At 34.3% G+C, this 6444-nt stretch overlaps 1 long non-coding RNA gene across 3 annotated transcripts; it reads left to right on the top strand.

The window, feature by feature from the left end:
- The first annotated feature begins 2557 nt into the window (after nucleotides 1-2557).
- On the top strand, nucleotides 2558-5665 carry LOC130956526 (uncharacterized). Of its 3 annotated transcripts, none has more exons than XR_009077143.1 (4): nucleotides 2558-2715; nucleotides 2811-2864; nucleotides 2941-3099; nucleotides 5292-5665. It is a non-coding gene; the product is annotated as an uncharacterized LOC130956526 (long non-coding RNA). The 3 variants fall into 3 exon arrangements; XR_009077142.1 differs by having other exon boundaries at nucleotides 2559-2719; XR_009077144.1 differs by lacking the exon at nucleotides 2941-3099 and having other exon boundaries at nucleotides 2558-2719.
- Nucleotides 5666-6444: the final 779 nt, after the last annotated feature.

Raw genomic sequence — 6444 nt, forward strand, 5'->3', positions numbered from 1 at the left:
CCCGACCCGGTTGCACGCCCTCCAACCGACCCGGACACGCGTCCTGTACGGCTCACACGCGGCTGTGGGACAGCGTCCTTTGGGATACGGGCCTGACTCCATGAGGGGCCCATGACTGACATGTATATAAAGGGAAAGCTGGCTCTTTCCCCGAGGTACGTCATATCCTTTCACCTCTTTATTCTGCCCGCCTGCACATTGCTGACTTGAGCGTCGGAGTGTCTTTGCAGGTGGCACCCCCCCTCATCATCTCTCCAAGACAAGTGCTCGACTACTCGACAACCCACAAACAGCGCGACCAAAGCTAAGGCGTCCTCGCTCCCACACTTGCTTACCCGATCTGTCCGGAACCCGACAACCGAACACGTTTAAAAAAACAACTTCTGGGAATCATTGAATGACAACTATACAAATGTCAGTAGGAGTCAGTAAAAAGTGATGCAATTTTTGAGATTAAGATAGGTTGATTAAATTAATTAGAAGTGGTGCCATTAGCCATCAGTTGAGCACATTTATATTATATTGAACTGGACATGATGTGAGTCAAAAAATCTTAGAACAGTGTACGTAAAATTTTTTTTATAAATGAGCCCAGAGATTTTTTGTAACAAAAGGTTTCTTGAATGAAACGTTGATTCAGTTACAACTACTAACACTATTAAATATACTCTCAACAGGGGATACCGTTTGGCTAAAAAAAAAAAAAAAAAGTATACTCTCAACAATAATAATATTTACGCACACTTAATACTAGTAGTTATAATATTAATATTGATCATAAATATTAATAACAGTATAAATAACAAAATTCGTAACAACGGTAATAATAATAATAATAATAATAATAATAATAATAATAATAATAATAATAATAATACCTAAAAGATAAATAATGTTATTTATATTATTAGCATTATGATTTAATACTTTTTACCTTCATAATTAATTTAAAAAAAATAAATTATGGCAAATTTAGTGATTTAAATTTATAGACTAATTTAGTGATTAAAATTTGTTCAACATTAAGTTGTTCGATTAGTTATTTTTTAAGAAATGAATTAAGATAAAGAAAATATAAAATAGAAAAGTTATGTGTAACTATTATAAAAAAACAGAAAAACTCTTATTATTTTATTAAGTTGTATTATTAATATTAATGTTGGTAATAATATTATGACTTTTGTTATTATTAATATTCTTGTCTTAACCATGTCGAATGATATGTACGCCTCAAACGGATTTGAGTTTTTTTTCTGATATAATGACACGTTCAATAAAATCTTGTAACCAGGCCAGGGTGGAGGGATCTTCGGTCTCTCGATGGTTCTCTTCTTTTGAACCGAAAACTCTATTAACCATTAAGATATTAACTATTGAATAGTGGTAGTAGTAGATCGGTCTTTCTTTTTTGTTTTGGTCAAGGAATTACTTTTCATGCTATTAAACTATATCTCAAATAGCATAGTTTCTCCATCTTCATTTAAAAATCTTGAATTTGAATCTTACTCCTAAATTTAAAAAAAAAATCATCTTTTCATTCAACTTAACTTTTTATTACCAAAAATAATTCCTGAGCCTATTTAACCATTTTAGTTGGCTTCTTCTCATTTATTATTATTATTATTATTATTATTATTATTATTATTATTATTATGAATTTTGTTATCTGTACTGTTATTAATATTTATGATTAATATTAATATTATAACTACTAGTATTAAGTGTGCCCAAGTATTATTATTGTTGAAAGTATAATTAGTATAGTACTAGTAGTTGTAACAGGATCACATTTCATTTAAAAAACTTTTTGTTACAAAAAACTCTCTAAGCCCATTTATAAACAAATTTTACGTACATTATTTTAAGATTTTTTACCCCACATAATGTCACGCCCAATATAATATGAATGTGTGCAAATAATGGCTAATGGCACAACTTCTAATTAATTTAATCAATCTATCTTAATTTCAAAAATCACATCACCATTCCCTGACTATTACTACTATTACTGGCATTGGTATAGCTGCCATTCAATGATCCAAAAAAATTATCCTTTTGAATAGACACTTGTTAATCAGATGCTCTTCCAATATAAATCTATGTGTAGATTTATTCTTGCATTTATATAGAAGAATTTGCCTAATAATTATTGTGATTAACAATACAAATCATATGCACACAAAAAAAAATTACATATCATATAAAATTTGAGAAGAAATTAAACGGTAGCTAAAGCATGTTGATAAGTGTTGCTGAGTTGCCTCTTAAAAGTGTCACATAGGACTTGATATCGAATAGTAGTTATGTAAATCCGGCTAAAATCAGTAAATAATTAGTAATAAATCAAATTTTAAATAAAAAAATTAGAAATGAAAAATTAATATAAAAATAGGATAGAGCTCTTTAAAATAAAAATTTTGACACCAATTTTAAAAAATTTGGCCCAAAATTAGACCGAACGGGTCGAACCAGTTCAACCGGGCCTAAACTGGGCCCTTGGGCCCAACCGGCCCAGCATATAAATGAGCTTGAGCTCATTTTCTTTCTTAGAAACACAACAGAAGCAGCGTACATGCAGGAAGAAAAAGGGATGAATTCCAAAACCTAGGTTGATCTTCAAACAAAGATAACTTTTGATCCGGAGCTTCGATTGACGAACCGTTTGCGACTACGCGTTCACCACGACGAGCTCTACAAAACTCATGGAACAATTTTGTAGGTAACTCACAATTTTATTCTCAGCCAGCTTCCCCTAATTTCGGAAATTCATGAACAATTAAGTTAAAAATTGTTCAATTCTTGTGTTCTAGGTTCAAATTAGCTTCCGAAACTTATGGGTTCAAGCTATTGAGCATATGGGTATGGTAAGGATACCCTAACCCTAGTTTAATCTTGTATTTATTATGGAAAAACTGAAATTGGAATATGTATATGTATTAGGTGTAGATTAAGTGGGTAAATATGCATTGGAATTTAATTGGGAATATTTAGAGGCTTGTTGGTGATCAAAGCTTAGTTTGTGGCTGTTTTACTTGAGCTTGGAGGGGCTATAATTTTGTGTTGAGAGGCTACCTTGGGTGAATTAAGTGATCGGCCAAGGTATGGATTAAGTTTCGCACGTTTAATATTTACGGTGTTGTGAAAATTTAGGTTAGAAGAACCATAGGATAAGTTGAATTATTTATTGTATTTAATGATTAGCCTTATAATGTTGTTAAAATATATTTGTTGGTGGATATATATTGAAATTATGAGGTGTGGAAGTTATTAATGGTGTGCGCTTATATTTATTTATGATGGATTAGGATTGGTGTTTGTTAATAAGAATGTAGAGTTGTGTTGTTGTGGTATTGCATATGCTATAACTAATTATGTAATGATCATAATTGTATGAGACCAACTTTGGGCTAAACTTGGGAATATAACGAACTAAACTGAAAAATTTGGGACCATTTTGTTAAATATACAATTTATGGCAAATTTTTAAAGTTAGGTTGTTAAATCTGTCCAGCAGCAGAAAAGGTCAAACAGAGCAGCAACTTATTTGTCTTGCTGCGACTTCTACGAGTTGAGTTTTGGAGCCAAACCAATTTTGTTATAAAATTTGATTAAATTTTTTTATTGATCTAAAACTTCCGAATTTTAAGAGTTGATGATTGGGAGTTGTGAATTTTTGAATATTGGTGGTCAAAACTGAAAAGAAACAGATTTCAGCAAATTATGCACCAACTTCCAATGCTTGTAACTCTTATAATTGAATAGCAATTGGGTTGCAACCAAGACACACTTGTTCTGGATGAGCTAAGAGTTTCCAAACCAAAATTTAGCTTAATTGGAGTTTTGTAATAAAAGTTATTCAAATTGAAAGGTACTAAACTTGTTGGTTTCTAAAACAGATTTTGACTCATTTTTACTTAACTTCCAGGTAATGTAACTTCTTCATTAAAAATGGTATTAACTCAGAACCAATTGAGAAAGAAATCTGGATGAGTAAAATTTAACTACATTAATTTTTAAAGTCATTGGATTTAACTTGGATTTTATATTGAATTTTGAATATCACATGCTGCTACTGTTTTCTTGGTTTTATGCACTGCAGAGCAATCACGGTTTTTCCTTTATTCCTGAGGCTAGAAAAATCATAAAATTATGATATTTGGTTTGTTAGAGAGCTTATTTCAAGATGAACGCCTGAACATAAAGTTTGCGCAATTCCGAGTTCATTTGTTATATTAAAAACAGAAAAGAATATAGAGTGTCGGGGATGTCTTAGTGATAGTCAGAGGTTCGAGAAGTTAAAGTTTAATCTTCATTTGATGTGATTGATTTAATGTTAGAGTTGGGTTGATTTTAAGATTATTTGATATTAAAGAGGTTGAGAAGAGTTTGATAAATGGTTTGGTCGGGACCCGGAAAGGGTAAACGTGATTAATTATAAGAGAATGATGTGAAAGCTAAATGAATACATGTTGTTATGGCTATAAAGAACGAATGTAAGGAAATGATGATGATAAATAATGAGATTTGGGAATGACTGTGTGTGGCCGAAATGGTCGATATGGCAAGTTGAGGACGGAAGTTCCCTCTCTTGTCGTGATGCAGATGTGGGGAAGGTGGAAAGGCACTTTCCTTCGTATTGTTTCCCCCACGTTCTTCTCTGGTTGCAAGTGGAAAGGCACACTCCTTCAATGTGGAAAGGCACTCTCCTTCGTATATCCTCCAGGAGAAGGTGGAAAGGCACACTCCTTCGATGTGGAAAGACACTCTCCTTCGTTTATGATCCTCCTGGAGATGCGCAACCTAGAGACCAATGTCTGGGTTAGCTACCAGTTGTGTCGGGTTCTGGCAAAATAACCGACACGTGAGCTCACGGCCAATAGGATAGACATTCATCATATGTATATGTGGGCTTTGTTTGCTATGCCTTAATTGGGAATGCCTAATTGATATATATCACCTGCTATTTGTATATTTGCTACTTGTATTATCTGTTCATTACTTGTGCTTGAACTTGTTTGGTTGTTTGTTCCTGTTGCATTATGGGTGATGAAGGGATGGAGAAAATGGAGAAATAGTTTGGTGATAGGTGTGGATTGAAATTGAGTAAGTTAGGTGGATTTAGAATACCTACCCCTGTTTATGGTTTTTGTTTAGTAATTAAATTGGATAATTGAATAATGAAGTTCTAGGATTGCCTATGGCATTCTCAAGACCTTATTTATTATATGCGTGGCACTTTTACCATGCTAAGAACCTCCGATTCTCATTCCATACTGTGTTGTTGTTTTCAGATGCAGGTCGAGAGGCTCCTCGCTAGGCGTTTGGATCCTGGAGCGGAGTAGTCCTTGGGTTATTTTGGGCTTTATGATTGTATATATATGTACCTATGTACTTAGCTTGCTCTCCAAGAAACTTGCTTATTATGTTCCTCATAGAGGTTACAGGAGAGTTAGGACTTTATTTCTGTATTTTAGGTATTTTGGGATACTTGTATATATATATGTGTGTAAATATTCTCCGGCCAGTCTTGGCTTCACAGGTTGAGTCAGGAGCTAGTTTCACTGTACCCTTGGCTCTCTTTTCGTTCTTGTGCTTATTTATGTCTATAACCTTTAGGTTTCTTAGCACGCAAGAAATTCTGTTTCTTGAGCGTTGCGCTTTTTGTTTTGCGATTTTGATTTACCTATTTTTCAAGGCTCCTAGTTAAGTATCTCTTTTCCTATTATTATATATATACTTCTATTTTTAGAGGTCGTAATACCTTACTATCTCAGTCTTATGACTTAAGCATAAGATTAAGTATGGTAGGGTGTTACATTATGGTATCAGAGCAGTTCGTTCTTATAGAGCCTGAGGGACGGACTAATTATGCTTTTGGGCATACTCGGAGTGTCTATACATGCTAATTAGGATATCTAGCTAATATATGTGGCATGAATGTTCATGAGCATGCACTTGGGACTTTGAAACACTAGACTTGCGATATTGAGACTGATCACCTTGATATCACTTGTTTGGTGAGAACAGGAACCAATGGCATCTCGTGGGCACGGTCGTGGGCGTAATCGAGGTCGAGGACGGAGAGGTAACGAGATAACTATACCGGCAGACAGTTTGACCAACCTTGTGACCGCAATAACGAGTGCTGTTGCTGCCATTAGTGCTGTTGCTACTGCGACCAGTCGAGCGATGGATAGGACGGGACCACAAGCTAGAATTGGCAATGATGGTGGAAATGAACGTGAAGGCAGGAATATTACCCAAGTGCAACGGTACTAGTGGAGATAACGGGTTATCCAGAGTTAAATAACATAAGTCAAGCAACGGAAAAAAGCTCACGAAGAACTGTGGTAGCAAGGAATAATCGCCGGGAGTATTTTACAGAGAAAAAGGAAAAGAAAACAAATATTACACCTAGGAGCCAAAATTTCAAGAGGGGTCGTT

Source organism: Arachis stenosperma, chromosome 10, assembly GCF_014773155.1.
Source record: "Arachis stenosperma cultivar V10309 chromosome 10, arast.V10309.gnm1.PFL2, whole genome shotgun sequence".
Taxonomy (NCBI): Eukaryota; Viridiplantae; Streptophyta; class Magnoliopsida; order Fabales; family Fabaceae; genus Arachis; species Arachis stenosperma.